The following is a 20,528-nucleotide window of genomic DNA, read 5'->3' on the forward strand; positions in this document are numbered from 1 at the left end:
CCTTTTCTCTCTTAGTTTCTATAATAACTGAATTTTGTTGTTAATTTTCCTGATATATGTAAAACGAAGAAGGTTAAAAGAAAAATAGTATGTATAGAAGACCATATGGAAAACTGAATGTCAGGATTAGGATACTGGTCTGATTCAAAGCCTGACCTGAATAAGTAAATAATTAGATACACAGAATGATGTACAGAAAGTTTTTGTGGCAGTGCGCTATCAAGAATCATCAAAATTTCACTATCAAACATAGAAATGTACTTGAAGATTATTTAAGTTTCTCATGGTTTGAAAATGGAAATTTTTGCAAATTTACCCACTCCTGTAAAGTGATGTATTAATATCATTGTTTGAGGTACTTGTCAGAGTAAAGCTGAAATGCAATGTACCCACTCTGAGTAGCCACACTGAACACAAACTGGAACAAAATTCCTGGAATGTGCGACTGCCCACAGAGTCCATACTGAACCAGGGATGCACCAGCCACTCTAGTATCAGAATCTGCAGGAAGTATGAAATAGAAAGGTACAATGAAGAGAAAGGTATGGCAAGATCATATGTGCTGGAGTGTCATCTGCAACTTCATGCATATAGTTAAAGGAACAGCATTTTACCATTGGGTAAACTTTTTTTTTTTTAATCCCAGATTCTTGGTCTTAAACATTTGTGGCTGAGAATCGTGAGCTTCTTCTCTCCTTGCAGCTTTGTAAAAAAATATAGAGAATTTGCTATTCTGTAATACACTTGAGACAAACATACAATGGCACCTAGTTCTTTCGGTCAAGTACATCCGTACTTTAGTCACCACAGGCATATCTGTACTTCAGTCAAAGATACATATGCAAAACATGCATTCATACTCAAATTAAGTGAACCAGCTTGGGTACTGCCTATCAGTGTAATGCTCATTATGGAGCTCAGTGTGGACTACAAAAATTATCCCTGAAACTTAGCAAATAATGCAGTTAGATAGTTTGCCTATTCTTCATCTAGCGTAACTACACTGCTAGCAACATACAAGCTCACTGATGACTTATCTGGAGCTACCTTAGATAAGGAAAAGCTGCCACTACTGAACCCAAACAATACATTTCTTACAAGCTTATTTGGGAGAACACTCATCTTCAGCGCTCTTCATAAAAACATCCTCTCATTCTCTTTATTCCACCTTCCTCCACCACCCTCCATAGACACACACCTTTTCATCCTGCTCCGTGCTGCTGAAGAAAACAAGTTTCCTTTTAGCTTTACATTCTAAAGAGCAACTCCCACCTAATCCTACAAGTCTACAACATAACAACTCTCACAGAATGCTGAAAATGCCTGCGCAAGTCACCTGGCCTCTGCGACCCACAGCTAGTTGCCTGAAGGATCTCCACTCCATGTTTTCTGAGACGAGTTTCTTCTCACTTATTTTGCYTTTTGATGAAAAAGGAAGCAGTGGTGGAAAAGGCAAGTTTCTCTGGGAACTTAACTAAAGAGACATTTAGTCTCCTGGTAGTTGGATCAGTGCATATTCCTCCCAGCCCTCACAACAGACAGAAATATTTGTGCCACTAACCTCTTGTGATTTTATCAAATCTGAATATATCTTATGCTTTAATGAACGATGGTTCCTACAGAAAATTTATTACAAGAGAGTCTCAGCTGCCACTTAAATATAGCGTTGAAAAAATGATCACACTATATTGTTGAGTTCTCAGACACCAGAAGAAAATGAAGACTTAAAACCAAACAATTTTAACTTTAAAGACTGAGCTCACAATGCTTTGAAACTTGGCTTTTGTACTACACCTTTTAATTTTGTTTTATAGGACACTCAGTTACAGACACATACTTTTAGTGTTAGATAATATATTCCTTTAAAGTCAGATTCATGATCCTTGCAGCCAAAAATCCTGTGAGTTTCCCTTGCTACCAGCTTCATACAAATTCTGAGATTCTAGATAATCCCTATGCCACAGATGCATTAGGAATACTGAGCCAAGTTACCAAGTGGAGGATAAACTTTTCTGGTGCTTTCGCAACACAAGTAAGAGAGACCTGAAGTTTCAAATACAATTCATTAGATTTTAGTTTGGCTCCTTTCACATTCCCCCACCTTCTACATACGCTTTGCTTGAGTAATGACTTGGGTTTTCCTGGTTTGTTGCCAGAATGATTCAGAAGAGGGACACTATGTCAGGCATTCAGTGACAGATGAAGTGGAAATGCAGAAAGAGATACTAAATAGTAAATACTCTGTTAAAGCCCATTAAAATCTCAAAGGTTTCTTACATATTCACATTCACAGGACAGGTTTTCAATTGATATATTCCCCATCTGTCTGTATGGTTGTACATTACAAGAACTTGCATGTCAAAGTAAGAATCATTTGATTATATCAGTGCTTTTTGATAAACTGGTTAATTATAACACAATCCAATATAACAACTATTAGTTTATGAAAAACTAATTAAGAACTCTCTTAGGATTATTTTTTGAAGTGTGACATATTTCTCATGATAAATAGTAATGAGGAACCTGTGGATGTATTTTAATTTATTAATTTATACTAAATATTTGATTCTGGAAAGACAAAATCTAGCAAAGTCAAGAAGATCTGCTGGCTGCGTGAGCAGGTATATTTACTAAATATATGAAATTTGGTCATGCTATGCATATTGTATGTGGACTTTTCTGTTGTAGTTACTACTCTGAAAATCATTTTAGGACTGATTAAGGAGGAACATGATATGAAATGTAGGTCAGCATATTTTCCACAAGAAAAGTTAATTTCTCAGTGTTCAATTCTGTAGCATTAGAATTGTATTCAGGCAATTCTGAATTAAAAATAAATAAATAAAGAACACACTCAGCACATCTTTTTAATGTCCTTAACAGCCCAGAACATTTCACAAAAGCTGAAATACAAGAGGATGAGCCAAGGACCTTCCCAGAACCAAGTTCCATTCCTAAGTAGTACAGTGTATTGTGCATTCTTCCAGGAGTGATTTTATTAGAGCAGCAGAGTTTTAAGCAATCAGGTAACTCACCAGTAAGGGAGTAAAAAGTTCATCCCTCTCTTTTTTAACTTTTCTTCCCCTCAAAAAGCTCGAAAAAGGGGGTGAACAGAAAGAAGTAGAGGCTGATCTTATTTTTTTCAGCTTTCCATAGAGCTACAACTATTTCACACCTTTTGTGTTAGGAAATACTTGAATAACAAAACCTGGTATCAAGGAAAATTCTTAATGATTTTTATTCTCAAGGATCTGGCTTGCTTTAGCATCAATGAGAAGCATGAGGGATTATTCCGGCCACTGATTTTAAAGAGAGTAGGATAAAAGTAAGTAAGGACTGTCTGTCTACGTGCGTATGTGCATGCATGGATATACAACTCTTAGAATGCTTAGACATAGTAGGAAGCTTTTCAGATGAGTGAAAACTCCAGAGATCTGTCTGTTAACGTAATAGATCTTATGTTTGCAGAAGTATTTGTAGTCAGAAGTTTCTTCATGGTATAATTTCCTTAATGACTCTTGCAGTTTTGGCAATTTAGTGACAAAAAATTCCCTTTCACACCAGTGTGAGGGGTGGCCTGGCACATCAGAATGAGTGGCAACTGGCATTTGCCAGTCATCTGCCAGGAAGTCTCTCAAGAGTGACACTGCACAGGTGACAGAATGCTGCTAGATTTCCTCCACCAGATCTACCCTGAGTAACCCTTAAAATATCCTATTTGGAGCAGAAAATCTAGCACATCATGTTTAATTAGGTTACTGATTCTGTAATATACTAGTGGAAAAGACACAATATTTTGATCTTGAACTCGAAAGGAGTAAGGCCTTTAATTTTTGCTCAGTGGTCATAGTAACATTCACATGACTCACCTAGTCAAAGAGCACAAATGATATCCTACTGATACAAAATCCCTTCTCTTTGCTAATTCATATAAGGAAAAATATATGTGCTGTATTCCTTCTTGTGGTAGCAATATGTCCAGTTCCAAGTTAACTTCCATATTAAAAATGATCCAATTGTAAAGACTACCAGACTGCATATCTTAATCAAATTTTGTACTATCAACCAGTTTTTTGTAATGCAAAAATTTCAAACCAAGGAGTTCCCTCTGTGAAATGAAATTTTAAGGTGTCAGGTAAGTTCCAAAGGATCAAATGACATCTGATGAGATTCTGGAGGAGGGTTTTCTAATTTGTTTTTTCCCCTTTTTACATTAAGTGAATATTGAATAACTGAAAATAGCATTTCCAGAGGGAGGCAGTGAGCCCTGACAGTACTGACAGGCATCACTGACATGGCGTGAGCTGCGGTGAATGCTCAGGGGGAAGGACATTGTCTATTCTTTGACCTCTTGGTGCTGCACTTAGATAATCTGCAAAGTAACTTTGAAATAACTGGGGTGAAAAAAACCCACAAACATCAAATTTTATGGCAGCACCTTTCTCACAAGCAGTCAGATTCAAATTCTCATTGGACTGACTTTTCTCCTGAGATTTTGACTTCAGGTCTGGATGTAGCAGCATCAGATTCTTTCTGGGCTCCACCTTGCAGTGTCCAACACACCTGCCTTTTTCACTATTTTCAGTGGGAAGTGAGGGTACTTGGCAGCTACCAGGGCACTCAACACTTCAAAGTAACATAGTATCAAGTCCCCTCGAAGATTATGTTGCTTTTCAGTGGAGACTGGACCAAATCACTACTTCAGACCTCTGGATGCCTACATGTATAAATTACTGAACAGGGTAAATCTGATCTACTGCGATGTTTCATATCACTTTTGTAGTTCAGCGTGACAGCTTAGTTTGGAACTTTAGGTCAACAAGATTTCATGTTTGCTTAAAGATAGTGGGTATCTACATGCCTGCTAAAATTTACAAATGACAAAAATTGATTTGAGTTGAAAGTTTTGATCAAAACTGAACTTCAGCTATTGAACATGATGATTTGATTTTATTCAGCTCTGTTTTAAGGTTGTGAATGATACCCAGAAACTCTGGAACACTATTCAGAATACAATTTCATTTAAATTTAGAATAATGCAAGAGTTCATTTTTTACTTTTATACTATTGTAGTTTGCTCATAACTCTTATGACAACACATATCCATATTGCTCTTAAAAAAATTTCTAGAATGAATTCCACAAAAGAATATTAATAGTATTACATTAGAATGCTTTTTAGCAATATTTGGGTTATATAACTGAACAGAAAAATGTACTTTCCACAGATAATCAAAATGAAAAAAAATACTTCCTGTTGAGCATATAAAATATGATAGAAGAAAGAGCTAACTAAGGTGCTATTAACATAAAAGTAACATTAGTACTGAATTGCACTTAATGTTTTTCTGTTTATCATTTAAAACAGATTTCCAAAACATTAAAGAATTCTTTCAAGCTTGTTGAATTTTTTTCTATTAAAAGTTGATGTGCTTACTATTGGATATATCCTCATGGCTGTTTAAAAAAGTTCTGAGAAAGTTGAATTTATTTTAAAAAACAAACCACAAGGCTACACATTTAATTTAACTATTATTTGAAAAGAAAAAAGCTCTAGTGAGTCTTTACATGAAACTATGCAATTTCTTTTTTCCCTCAGGTAGTTTTGTATTCAATGTTGGTACTGAAATTGTTCTGAGGACGTAATCTAAGGTGCACCATATTGGGCCTCAGACCATTTCCTTAAGAATAACACACACTTAAAAAGGTAAAAATAGCTAAGCTATTCGCTTCTGTTGTCTGTACATGGCAAATGCCTGTACGTAAACAAAGTTTATTTTCTCTAAATGTCTGTCAACTAGAATTTAACACCCTATGTGAGAAAACTTCTAAAGAAGCTGAAGTAACTAAGAAATAAGTGAGTATGGCTCAGTTAAAAAACAGAGTAGATAAAAACATCCATCAAGTAATAAGGAAAAGAATGTTAAATCAGGAAGTAATGAACTAGCACATTATTTTCTGAATTCCTTTAGAGCCAGCAGTGTAAGATATATACCAAATAAAACAAGAATTTGCCATAACCTTGATTCATTATTGATCTAAATTTAGTTCTTCTTCCAACCTCAGTCTGCCTCAGTGTACAGTCACACTTTACATCTAACAGCCTTTGTACAACCTTTTTCTGGCATATCTCACACAGAACAATGAAACTTCAGTGGCCCAAAGCAACTCCTGAAAGATTTTGGAAACATATCTCGCTTGGAAAAAAGCAAGGTATTCTGTACACCTGCTGCATTCCCCTGTATGATTGTTCAATAGCTTACTACTTATTAACCAAAATATTAGCTAAAATGTCTCTGACTCATTGTCATGGGAATGGCCAGGAAGATGGTTGATTAGGTTGGAACAGAGGCTTAAAACAACTAAAGAAGCCTTCAGAGAACAAAAAGGACACTCATTCTTTCTACAAAGAAAAAAACCCTCAAACTAAGGTATTTTATTCAGTTCCAGAGCTTCTACTACAGCATCTAAGTAGGATGCTACAGCACTTACTGGTTTTTGTTTTTTTTTTTTTTTTGAAGCCAATTTATCTCCCAAATTATGAAATAGCTAACCTTATGGAAACTGATAATCAGTAACACTAATCACAGATTCCTGACAGGAGGAAGCAATAGCACTCAAAACTCAAACACAACTAACTGGTACATGGAGCAGGTTGGAGTATTATACTTCCAGTAATATTATTATTTAGTAGTTGTAGTAATACAACAATTATTATTATTACTATAATTGTGACCTCTAGTCAAAAATAGAATTGTAAAATTCCACACTTAAGCAGCTAAACATTCCCAGACTCAAAGGGCTGCATTAGAGAGCAGAACTTAAAGACAGATGATCCAAACCTCACAGTCATGATAGCATTTCACTACAAACAAAAGCTCAGAAGCACAGTTCCTACTGGGTTGCTCAACGAAAAAAAGAAAAGGAAGAGAAAGAGGTAAGAAAATTCTTTGTGCTTTAAGTTTGTTCAACATAAAATGACCAAAGGTCATCCTGCCAATAGAAAACAAGATGTTTTAGTAATTGCTTGCTTTTCTTTAAGCAGTCTGTCAACAAAACAGTATTCTCTAGATTTCAGAGTTTTCAGAACTTACTCCTTTAAGAATGTTATTTCATGCAGCCCCATGAATCCTGAGAAATTCTAGCAGTCTTGCAAGGAGACTAATTTTAATTTTGGTAGGGTATCTTGTATTATATTGCATGAGCACAATTCCTTATTGTTAGCTTAACAGTATACCCTGTCATTTGGAAGTAATGAAAATAAACAGATTTTTGGATTCCAAGCAGTCAGACTTGCTACAAGGGAATTCTCACAAGCCAGGTCACTGCTTGGTTTGATAGTTCCTTTTGAACTGTCCCCAACACAGGGAAAGTTCAACACTGTACTATTTCTCTACTGTGAGGAACTGGATCAGTGAATATTTATTGTGGCATAATTTTTTATGCTTCCCTCTTTCTAGCCATAATGAAGAAAAGTGAGCATGTCTTAAATGCATACTTTCAAGTATACTTTTCAGTATCAGAGACATCTTCAGCTAAACAACAACAAACCTATTTCTGTGCCTGCAACTAATTTCCAGTTGCAAATAATATAGTAAACATATAGTAAATGTATAACATATAGTAATGTAAACCATATACTAAATGTATAAACAATACTTTGATGCAGGTGTGGGTACAGGCAATCATACCTGAAATGCATAGACTGCATTTGTCTCTAGAAAAAAAAAGATCATTCACAGCTCAACTTATGAATGAAACAGTATCTCCACTGAAATCAAAGTCTCATGAATTTCATTTGGATCAGGATTTCATCACAAAGACTTAAAATAATTACTGAGTGTCTGTTTGAAAACCACAGACAATCTACATTTTTCTGTGGACTAAAAACATTTGATGAATATTATTTCTGGTCTTGTTTTTAAATATGCTGATCTACATGTGACAAAACAAGGTTGAAACTGTTAAAAATAGGTGTGATTTCAAGCATTGCAGATACATATTTATACATATATTTGCTTTACAGGCAGCAGTAACGGAAAAGAAGGAAAAGCTGTGTTGGGCCTACTACTGTGCCTTCAGAGGATGCTTCAGTACATGAAGGTTATTTTCCTGCAATCATATATTCTCGTATAGCACATGGCAAAGCTTTATCACACAGCATATTAGATCAAACATATCTCTTGTTGCCAGCATGACAGAAATCAAGAGTAACTGTCCTTTATATGCCTCAGCAGCACATTATTCTATCCCAGTTCAGGTATATCACAGAATCACAGAATGGTTGAGGTTGGAAGGGACCTCTGGAGATCATCTAGTCCAACCCCCCTGCTCAAGCAGGGTCACCTAGAGCACGTTGCACAGGATCGCGTCCAGGCGGGTTTTGAATATCTCCAGAGAAGGAGACTCCACAACCTCTCTGGGCAACCTGTGCCAGTGCTCTGTCAACCTCACAGTGAAGAAGTTTTTCCTCATGTTCAGATGGAACTGTCTGTGTTTCAGTTTGTGCCCGTTGCCTCGCGTCCTGATATCAGTAATATCAGCATCATGTGGCAAATTCCAGATCCTAGAGACACGGGATTTGCTCTGTTTTCACAGGTAATTGTATAAGTACCAACTTTAGAATGTTAAAAATGTTATTTTGTTCTGCTGGAAATCTGTGTGCTAGTTCTATGGCAAAGACAATTCAACTTGGCAGTTAGTTTTAATATGTCTGCACTATATGCATAAAAAGAGCTGATAAAACAGCTACAAAAGGTTAATGAAAAATCCCCGCTTTTGAAGATATGTATTATGCCATTCCACTTTTTTAATTTCACAAGAAGAAAAACAAAGTTATTTTCACATTTTAAAAGAATGGAGACTTTTGATGCTGTAAATACATATATTTCTTGGAAATAAATATGGGAAGTCAGGCCTCTAAACATGTCTCACTTCAGTAAGAAAAGATTCTACCACGGAGATTTGTGGAATTTGCAATATTTGTTCTCAGTGAAACCTTACTGTAAAAACTGCTTGGTATTAGAATAAACTATGTATTTTATAGCGGCTGCTTCACAGCAAGGCAATTGAGGTTTTTTTTCTCTACTAAATGCATAAACTTAATAAGCAAGCTTTCCAAAGACAGTATCTTCTGCCATTCAGCTCACAGAATCCAAAGGAGCTTGGTTGCTCTGTTTCACCTCGGTGTCCACGTGCTGCTGCTTCAGCAGCATTTGAAAATGAAAAGAAGCAATGTGCAAAGATGCCTGAAGGGACTCACCATCTTTTTCAAGACCAAAGTAAAGGCAGAACTAGCAATGTACAACTAGAAAATGTTTATTTTCTCTTGAGTCTAATTTTGCAATGAAGCTTAACAACTTCTGTGACCTAAGCTGAAAAAGCAGAGACAATGCAGACTATAGATGATGACATTTCAAGGAAGCACTGTGATACAAGTTTAATTTTAATTCTATCAATGTTGGTGTAAAATGCCAAAATGCCAAAACGTACATCACAATTCTGCATGGCTATACTAACCAATAAAACAACAAGGGCTTAAGTTGGCTTAACAAGAGCTGCATAGCTTATGTGAAAAATGAAATTCATCCTTTGGGCTAGATTCCCATTCTCTGTCATTGATGTAAACCTGGAGGTCAGTAGAAACAGTATGAATTGAAAACGTCATGACTGAAAAGGAATCTTTCCTCCCATACTTAAGTTTTATGCAGCATAAAATATGTATGGATGCTTGACAGCTTTTTCTTTCATTATACACAAAAGCGACTCTCTCCTTTCTCTAAAATAGCACTGTCAAATCAAGAGGGACTGCCAGAAACCTGTCACAGATAATAATCTATTTGCCCAGGTTCCTGAATAGCAATGAAAAAGAAGACATTGAGTGTCAGTTTCCAGCACATAAATTAAAGTTTCATGCCTGTAATTAGCTCTTCGATATATATATAAAAAAAATCATGTTTGATATTACAGTGACTTTTAATTATTTTTCTATAAATAATTGGTTAGTGGTATTATGGGACACCCACACAAGGATTAGTGATAAATAAGATCAAAAGTTCAAAACAGCAAAATTCCACACAAACTCAAATAAGTTACAAGGGCATCTGAACTGGAAAGAGTATTCCTGGTGTTAGTCCAACTGCAAATCCCCACTTTGAAAGGCTTAAAACATAAAGAAGCTGTCCTTTTTTGCTCGTTTTTGGAGAAAGCTGAAAAGATAGCACAGGCAGTTTTAGTTTAAATAGCTAATGGCTTCATCCTGCAATGGTTCTGTACAGTGTTATGGGGCCTGCTCTTTGAGGTTTCTGTGCTGTTTTTTTGAAATTATATGACACGGTGTGTGTGTGTCATTTAGAGCAGTAATAATGTACTTATAATGGTTCAAGATCTTTGATCTCCCACTCCGTCCTGAAACAGGTTGTCAAACAACAGCAACAATAGAAGTGTTATTTCCTAAGTGGATATTGGGTATTCTCTCCGCCTTTTATTTTTATTTTTTTATCCCTAACAACCACAGTTCTTTTGCTGTCCCAGCAAGGTTTTATGCCCACCGAAGTTCCTTTCTAAAATGATGAACACTGAGTAAACAAAGTAGTAGTAATTCAGTTTTTCCAAAACTGAAGACATTTTTTTCTTACGTCTAAGCTTATACTTAAGCCACTTTCTAGTCTGCAAATATGATCTCTATCCTCTCAGCTTCTCAGTTTCTTCTTTCCAAAGTACTACGGGCTGTGTCTATAAGGTCTCTGTAATGAGGACCAGTGAACAATCTCTGTTCTCCCAGCCAACTGGCTCAACGCGGCTCACATTTGCAGTGCTCAGGGCTGGTGCCTACAGCAATCCATTTGTGCCCACACTATATAGCACATGGAGGGGTGTCTGGATCAGCACACACTCCCCAGAGCTTCGCCTTGTTGACCCATGTGCCTCTCTAAGCATACTGTGTAAGCCATGTACAATGCTGATCTGATCCATCTGTTATATGATTATGGTTATAGGACCATGGCCACAGCAACCCTGTTACAACAGTCTGGCTCTCCTCCTGATCCCACATGGCCCTCTTTGGGTCTGAGACACACCAGCAATTTTATGTTCTTTAAGAATGGATATCTCTTCATAAAGTGATGGACACTAACAGGGTTACCTCATACCTGGAGATATTTGCACTTTTTTTTAAGCAACGACAGCCAGAATATGTTGTGTGTCCAAAAGCTGTGGGGCATGAAAGACTGTAAGGGGACAGAGCCTTGCAGAAAGCCTCATAGTGTTGCAGGACAGGCCAGGCTAGGCTGACAGAGTAAGAGCCAGCGTAGTCTTGTCCATATTGACTATTGTAATAGTCTCTGGACTAATTTAAGCACTATGGCAGTGGGGAAACACATTTATCTTGTTCAAAGCTGATACCCTAGGAGTGATGCAGCCAGTCTCCCGAGTGGACAGTCAGAGCAACAGGACCCTGAAATGAAACGAGTGATCTGAGAGCACAGACCCACTGTCTGTCTGCCCTGGAGCTCCTGAACCCATTCATATTGTTTTAATTATTTTACCAGATGGCTATACTCTGAGAACTTCCTGCATTTCATAGTTGGCAAATTAGCTGGGTAAACTCTCTGACTGGTATATGGCTGTATGCACCATACAATGGTATATACACGTATGTACAGCAGCTATAACTTATACTACCAAATAAAAAATGAGCACATTCTTTTTACTCTCAACAACCCCTACTTACTCATAACCATGCACAAAATATCAGAAATGTCAGACTAAGTAGTCAGTAGAAGTATATATTCAAGTTATTGTAGCTGATTGATCAAATGCTGGGTTAACTCAAGCTGTGTTTAGCCAACTATTTTCCCTCCTGAATGAAGGTGAAGTAAAAAATAAGTTTCAAAACAGGATTCCAACATCTTCTCACTAGTTTCCAATAAAATGAAATTTGCTACAACAAGGCGAACTAAAGAGCTAACATAACACAAAGCCCAAGCATATTTTTTAAGTAACGCTAACATCTAAGGAAAAGTGTACAGGAACCAACTCATCCTGTCATTAACAAAAAAATATGCTTTTATGAAATCAGTAAGTAACTACTGACATTATATTAGAGATATAAGACAGAAAATGTTATGAAATCCATGTTATGCTCCATAACATGTGTTTTATCTATAAAATCATCAAATGGATCATCTGGGAAAAGGAAGGAGAGGTGCAACGAACACTAGGAGAGCAACTGAAGCTAAATGTATTTAAATCAGTGGTGCCAGATGGGATTCATCCTGGGGTGGTAAAAGAGTCGGCTGAGGTTATCATGAGACTACTGCCTATCATCTATGAAAAATGGTGTTCAGGGTAGGTCCCTGAGTGCTAGAAAGGGCATTCTTGAAGAGCCATCTTTATGGAAGAGGAGGAAGAGCTGGAAAACTAATAAATTAAAGAAAAGAACATAACATTTCTATTTTCTATTTTCCAATATTTCAGATAATAAAAACATTCCCTTCATCTTCTTTATATTATATGAATACTTAATGTGCCTATGGGAAAGTGCTGTCAGGACATGCATAAACATAGCAAATATAACTGCAGCTCTTGTCTCTATTATGTCCTTTTGTTCTTTTCTTTATTACCACTCTAAAAGGAAAATAGTAATGCTGATGAAAAACCATGGTGACCTAGTGAGCACAGCAGCACATGCAAGTCCTGAAAGACCTGAAAATACAAGCAAAAATATACATTTTGGCATGTCCTTTCTAACACTACTAGTCTCTTACTGTTCCAAAAGCTAACGATAGTTTTAAATTAACATCCTTGGCTTGCAAAAAACAAACTTTAGAGAGCTGTGCATTTATGCTATCTTATATTCAACACAAAAATGCAGGCAGAGGAATCACTTAAGTAAAAACCTATGTGCTTTAGATAACTGTAAAATATTGGGCACCCCTGTACCATTCAGACATAAGGGGCTTGTCTTGTATCCATCCAAGTCAACAGCAAAATTTTCACTGACTTGACTTTGATCCACATTGGCAATAACTGATGTTAACAAATGCAATAAAGAAAGTAGCTGTAAATGATTCTGCTTCCTGTCAAACTTATTTAAATTAAAAAACAGTTATAATGGTAAATTTCCAAATAGTTCTGCTCAGCTCTACTCACATAATTTACATTCTTTCTAGTAGACCTCTGAGAATTTAAAATTTCCATGTAACTATTGACTATTTTACCTTTTGCCTGAACAAAATTCAGTGTAGCACAGTGATTGCCTGAATAGTTGTTATAAAATACCTTATTTCATCTTTCAGTGTCAAAATACAAAGTGCCCTGCAAAGATGGTTACTTCTACCCCCCTTCCTAGAGCACAGGGGAAAATGAGGGCAAAAAAGTAAAACTGAACTGTCCAGACCCCAAAATAAAATTAGGAAGACTGTCGAGGAGGACAGACTGCTTGATGGCTTCTCAGGTTCCTCCACACTTGCAAGGTACAGCACGGCCAACAAAGAGTTACATTATTCTGAAACATCCAAAAATGGTACCATCTAAAGTTTAGAATGCACAGCTTGTACTTGGTGGGCAGCTCTCCAGTGAAAATCTGTCACTGATGAAGCAGAATTCATAAAAACCTGAACCAAACTCATCAGTTTTGTTAAAAGAAAGAGTCTGCAATCAAGAACTCTATTCCTTGCTCTGACTGCTTTCAGAGCCTACTGCACCGAGATGCAAAACCAGACTACAAGAACAACATGTAAAAGAAAGAATAATAACACTACTCAGGTACAAGCCCAAGCATCTGTTTCTCAGTTCTCTGGGATTCAAAAATGCAAACACCTATTTATGTACCTACATGCAGTGCATACAGTCATTAGCCAAAAATAAATATATAAAGAGAAACAGAGAGACAAAACTGATTATCTGGGAAGAAAATGATTCTCTAATATTCAGACTCTTCTGATTCACTTTGTGCCTTCTTCCTCCTTTAAGTCATAACGATGTCTTTTGTGGACAGAATTTCTGTCTCTCATCTTGATTGAGCTGACAAGTGCCTCGTGTATCTGACTCCCCTTACTAACATTCAGAGTAGTTTCATTTTAGTGTATAACCTACTATCAGTAATATGGAAAGGATCTGATGGGAAACGTTATCGTCCCACCAGAAGTGCACTTTTGCTCTGTGTATACACATTCCCTATTTAAACCTTCATTTAGCAACAGAGGCAAAAATAATTATTGATTTCCACATAAAGCACCCCTGGGAATTGTCACTGGAAGAGTACCACTTTAGATCTGTCAGACAGTAACATTTTATTACCTCAAGGACATTATCTTAACCCAAGGTCTAAAATATAAATGAACTGCAATTCAGATGACTTGAGATCTAGCAGAAAGACAGAAGGGTGGAAAGCTTCCCAGAAGGATTCCATGGGGAGGAGGCTGATTTATTTCATGTGGATAAATGTGACAAAAAGATATTCTTATCCCAAGTTTTAATAAGTTTATGGTTGACAGGACAAACCAAAGACAGCCTTGAGCAGCAGCTAGTATACAGAATGATATGCTAACTAGGAGAGTTGGAAGATGAAAAAAGGAGCTCCAAGCAGATGAATTCAATTTAATGGCAGAAGATTTTGGACGTACTGAAAACTTCTTCGTTAAGATATTATAGGCCAAGAGACAACATCCCCTTTCAGTGATTTGTGTTCAGTACTGTGGGTTAAAATCCAAGAGATCCTCACAGAGCCTGTTGTATTTAAGTTGAGCAGAGAATATTTAGACACAAAAGGTCAGAGCTGTCTGCAAACAGCCAACAAGTGCGAAGGTAAACGTGTGATAAATCAAGGGATTATTTTCAAATCTGCCACCATGAAAACTTTCCCTTTTCTCTAGAAGCAGAGAAGTTCTTTTCTATACTGAAACAGGGATTTGGGGCTTGCTGTCAAAAAATGTAAGGAAGCTATTAGATGACTCTTCAGGAGTGCGATTTTGAATATTACTATTGTTTCTTTGTACAAAGCAACATCCTTCACATTTACTAGTGTGTTACCAATTTTTGCCCTGTTGAAAGCTTCAGAAAACTTTGGTTTGGTTAGAAAAGACTTTGGTTTAAATTTTTGAAAGAAGTAGGTATAACTGACTAAGCAGAAGAAACGGAGGCAATTGGGACACAATGTGGCTTCACCATACACTGAACAGCATTTGCATGTGGCTTTGGAAAAGTTTTCACAGTTTTCTGGCTAAGAGAGATGTGTGAGCCTCGTGTTCTCCAGTTGTTGATTTCTTCTGTGCTCTAGAAAGAGGACATTAGCTTGTACAGGCTTACAAATAAATAGAACTTCATGGACAATTTATTCTCCTACATGGAATACCCTCAAGACCACAAATTTTGAGTAGGTTCCTAGTGTAAACAGATAGCACACACTAAAATTAAATGACTTTTTGAACTGTACCAGATTGTCAGAATTCTTTGGTCTGCAAAACTAAATTAGAAATCTGTTTTTAAAAGATAGCAAGAACACTTCTTCCTTCCMTCTCCTCACCCTAGCTCTGCTTCCAACTATGCTTTTGGGTAAATCCGGTGATTTTGAGGAAGTTTGTCCGAATGTATGCCCATGATGCCAAAAGTAGAATTTACTCCAAAACTATATGAGGCAGGAAAAATAAATCTTTTGACCGTTTTCTAGGTTTCTCTCCTATTATTAATCCCTACGCTGGGAGAGGCACAATTGTGAAGATATTAATCACAGTTAACTCTGCAGAGAAAAGGTCAATAGGATGTTTAACTCTTGATTTATAGACAAGCATTAGGTATTTTACCTGTGTAATTTTGCAGAGTCAGTAATTTATTTCTTGTAATTAAATCTTATTTGTTTCAGCTCTCAGTAGGCCTGATTTTCCTCTTACTAACAGCAAGTTTATTATTGCAACTCTCATCAATCAAATGGTGATAGTGCCTGAATAACTTGCCAGTCTGTCTACAGGTAAACAGTGTTTACTAAACGTTTTTAACAGAATTTTGCATGGGGAAGGGAACAATTTTTTTATTGTTCAGAGCTTTATTTTGAAAAAGCAAATGGCAAGACAATGGGAAAAAGAGAAAATTTGCTCAGAATACAGTAAGTAAAATCATGGGGACTGATCGTCTTTGTCATTTTCATATGTACTTCAAACTGGAAAATAAACTGCACATTAAGGTAAAATACTTTGTTACACTTAAAATTTTATTACAGGCAAAAGAACTTTATCAATATAGCCGAGGATTTGTTACTAGCTATTACTAGCTCTTTACTGTCTGTAGGATTCACCAAGCTGAAGCCCAGCCAGGGCAGGCACTAGTTGCTTAGCTACTGTTAAACAAGGTCCAACCAGCTCAAAGAAGTCCTGAGATTCTGCTCTGCCAGGTCAACAGAAAGTCTGTTGCCTGTTACTAGTAATGTAAAAATCATATGGGCTGCAATATACGTAATTGTCTCTGATTCTCCTTAACATATCTCTGGAAAATAAATTTGAATATTGTGTAATGTTCATAATACAGATAAATTTAACTGCTTTAAACAAAGTTATGGAGGTGAGGCAGAGGTTTGAAAGCGTGACTAAAGGCATGAAAGAAGCAGCAGGATAAATGGGATCAAACATCATTAAAGATGGAAAAAATGCATTTTTGCAAAACAAAAAGTGATCTTCATATAGCTTACTTTGGAACTGCTAATGCTAATATCAACTAACTGTGTTTTTTAAAAGTAATAACAAGGGAATGAAAGAGGGAATAAGGCAGGACAGATACCAGAAATATCTCATACTTAGGCTGAAAATAATTTTGAGCTCCAAACAACCCATGAGAAACCTTCAGATATACAAAAATATTCTGAGACTGAAGTCCTGGAATGACTTATAGGTCCAATAAAGATGAATAAGACTGAATAAGAAACTGAGAGAAGTTCATGAGAAATTGAATATAGTGAAATCTTCAGCGGGCAGAACACGTGGTTAAATAAAAGAAGGAGCCGTTAAGTGTCTCTTGGAAGACTGAAGGATAATATTAAGCAAGAGCTCTTACTGTGATCTGCTAACTATGAAAAGCACGGCCCTGACAAAAACAGAACAAACAACTGAGAGCAACCACAGATGTCAGAAGTCCAAAGAAAACTGTTAAGAACAGACTGCCTGATGGCAACTCTAAATCTTTGTGATTTTAAAGGCAAGGCAATGCTCCTTCATGATTCCCATGAACAGCATACTATTTATCCAAACCTTTTTCCACTGTATACTAAGTAAACTTCTAATAGTCACTGTATTTACACAGAAGTTACACTTTTTGCATTCACACTGTCTATTTCATCATCTTAGGAGTATTCTGGTTAAATACATCCCTTCATATACTATATGGAATGGAAAGAGAAAAAGTAGAATTAATTGCCATCATCATAAAGATGATAATTGTCAACACTATCATTAATAAACCATAAACCTATTTTCAGTTTCTCAGATTAATACTAGCTCTAACTCTTTGTAAAATAGTCAATTGATTCTGCTCTCTGACCATTTCATTTTCTTGCCTTTAGACTTTACAGTTGTCTCCAATACTTTTCACAATGACCTGTAAACTGTTCATCTTACTGAATCCATAGGTAGTAATAAACACAGATCCGTGTACTATATGGGACTAGAAGTGCAGCTCATTTAGATTCACCTTTCATACATTATTCCATTTTTATTTTTGTAAAGTGTCATCAAAATATTTAAAACTACAGCTGCCTTGAACAACAATAACATCCATAACAATAACACTGTCCTTAAACAACACATTCAATTGAATTGGGTATGAAAACTGTCAAGCTGAAAAGAAAATCTTATTTTTGACATACTGTCTGATCCCTCCCAGCCATCGCAAAGTACTTTATAACAATAGTTCAGTAAGGAAGTTTGCAGTGCCCGGCTACCAGTTAGAAAGGTGGGAATTTAATTATGTTTGATATATTGGAAGGCTAGAATCTCCTTTTCACACAAACTCCACTCACGCCAAGCTAGAACTCCCCGAGTCAGGGCTGGCAGCTCCTGGTGAGAGTTGGAGAACTGGTACCTCACCACTATTGTACGAACAATTTAAGGGAACTTATGACACTGAAAAACAGACAAAACAGAACTCTGTTCCACACTGGTATCATTAATGCAGGCATGTGCAGGAATAAAGTCTAGCACTTGCACATCAGCGTACAGTTCTCTTATACAATCCCTGCCAGCTGTGGTTCTATAACCACACTGAGACTATGTCCCAGGCTGAACTGCTCATGTGCCCATGTGAATATAGAAAGCCCCTATTAAGAGGACCAGCGAAAGTAAGCTAATAAATTATGATGGATGTAAAGACTGAAGCTTTAGCTTCCTCCAGTAAAAATAYGCTATTACAGGTGGCTGGCAGAAGTACAGCAAAGCTGTGAAATGCAAAACACACCTGCATCTAGGTTGTGGCTTTAGTCAGCTTAATTCTGTGTGAAAATTGGGGTGCACCCTTCCCAAAAGATAGAATTGTAGTTATTCATACACTGCATAGAAGGCTGTGCACTTAACAGAAAATTCTGCTTTTCCAGATATAAGTAAAAAAACAGTGAAAAGGTGTTTATCTTAAATCTATATGACTGCAAGAGTCAGAAACCTTTGTTCTAAAGATAGACCATTTTGACTTCTACATAAGCCCAGGAGGTTTACATGCTAAAATCTATTAATTGCCTGTGCAAGAAGGGAGCAAGGTTGCAGTGATATTTGCCTTCCAACAGCAAAATTTCTTTTACAGTCTTCCCTGGCAGAAGTCATATTTTACCTCCTTGTGCTCACACATACAATTCACTTCATGCTCACTGAATCAAGTGACAACAAATTATTAAAATAAATCAAGGCTTTCATGCCATAACTATGCAAATATAAAAGGTCCATATGATCAAAATTAAACAATTAATATATTTTTATGATGATGATAGAAAAGAAAGTACTGTTCAAGATATCCAAACCATGGTATATAGATATCAGGCTGTATAGAGATGAACAGCATTATGGCTATAAAAATGAAAGTGTGTGTTCTTGAGCTATTATGTGAACTGACCATATAAACTGAAAAGATTCATTTTGAAGAAGCATTATGAATAATCTGATTTTATGTTGCAACAATGAAAAGAGTTGAGGATTTTTTATTGTTGTGGGGGAGAGTCTGGAGAAACTAGAACTAGCAATTTAACACAGTCCTCACATGTGTTTATTTTCCTGGACATAAACTTAATGGAATTTAAAATGTGTTTTCATAGCAAGATATTTACTGGTCAAAATTAGTGGTAATTGGTGAAATTTTAATTTCTTATATTTTCCTAATCAACACTGAAATCCTCATTTGGACCAAAAAGGTAAAAGGAACCTATGAAGAAGTATCATGGTAGCCATTTCTCTGATTAAACTGGAATTTGGAGTAGGCAGAGCTAAAGAAGAAAGCATGAGGCTGATAATCACAAGTGTTTACTTATTATAATGCACTAGCAGCTTAACAAAACATTCTTGTTCAGGACCCTACGGTATAAASAAAACAACACTTAAACCTGTCACGATTATATTAAATAACAAAGGCAATGAAACACTAACTTATACCTTACAGTATTGATTTTTTTGTGCTCGGAAAATTGTAATGGAGGAAGTAGATTTGATGCATTTTTCATAAAAGCATTTTCATTTTAAAAAACAGGTACGTTCTTACCCATATTTTATTACATTCTACCTTTAAAATAATTCATTTAATTTCATGCTTACCTCTATTTTATTAATGGGGTGAAAAGATAAAACTTACAAAAATATCCATTTGTCAAATGAAATGTTACTATTCTGCTTAACAAATGCTTTCTTATTTAAAAAAACAAAGCATTCCTTCTTGTTTTACATTTCCTCAAGAGTCCATATTTAAAGTACTACATAGAGAATACATTTTCACATACTAAATCAAATAAAACAGTAGGCATGAAAAACAGGATTTTTTTCATTCATTCTAAGCTCTACTAGTATATCAATCCTATTAATTTTATGGTTGAAATACTTCAGTCTTCATCAGGTTCTTGGAAAAAATCGTAACTACAGATGACTTCAGGCAAAAAGGCTGCTTTTTTTGGCAATGAACTGGGTTGGCGTATAAATTACTTCAAATAATTACAGTATTTTGTGGAACTAGATCCATTTGCAAACAACCTTGGATTTTCCAGCTTATGAAGACGAGGATTAGATACACTATAGGCCATGACTTTACTGAGAAAGTGSGTCGTTGACATGATCTAGATAACACCAAATTGCCCACAGCTAATCCAGAAATGTCCATAAAGTATTGAGATTGAAAGTACAATTTAGCGAAAGGTAAGCATCAAGTAAGTTCAAAAAGGCTTATCAACTGAAACAAACACACACTTTCCCTTCCAGAAACAAACCTAACCCTGTGTAATTCTTTTAGCCAGTATTTCCCCAAACCTCTTTAGATAGGTGTTGAAATCTCTGCTACTTCTCCATCATGACCCACCAG

General features: G+C 36.2%; 1 protein-coding gene across 1 annotated transcript in view; it reads right to left on the reverse strand.

The window, feature by feature from the left end:
• The window catches only part of CNTNAP2 (contactin associated protein like 2), a gene marked incomplete at its 5' end in the record, with an annotated part of 659,794 nt that overhangs the window by 582,371 nt on the left and 56,895 nt on the right, over positions 1-20,528 (reverse strand). The window lies entirely within an intron of this gene.

The sequence above is a fragment of the Apteryx rowi genome, unplaced genomic scaffold, assembly GCF_003343035.1.
Source record: "Apteryx rowi isolate R43461 unplaced genomic scaffold, aptRow1 scaffold_395, whole genome shotgun sequence".
In the NCBI taxonomy this organism is placed as follows: Eukaryota; Metazoa; Chordata; class Aves; order Apterygiformes; family Apterygidae; genus Apteryx; species Apteryx rowi.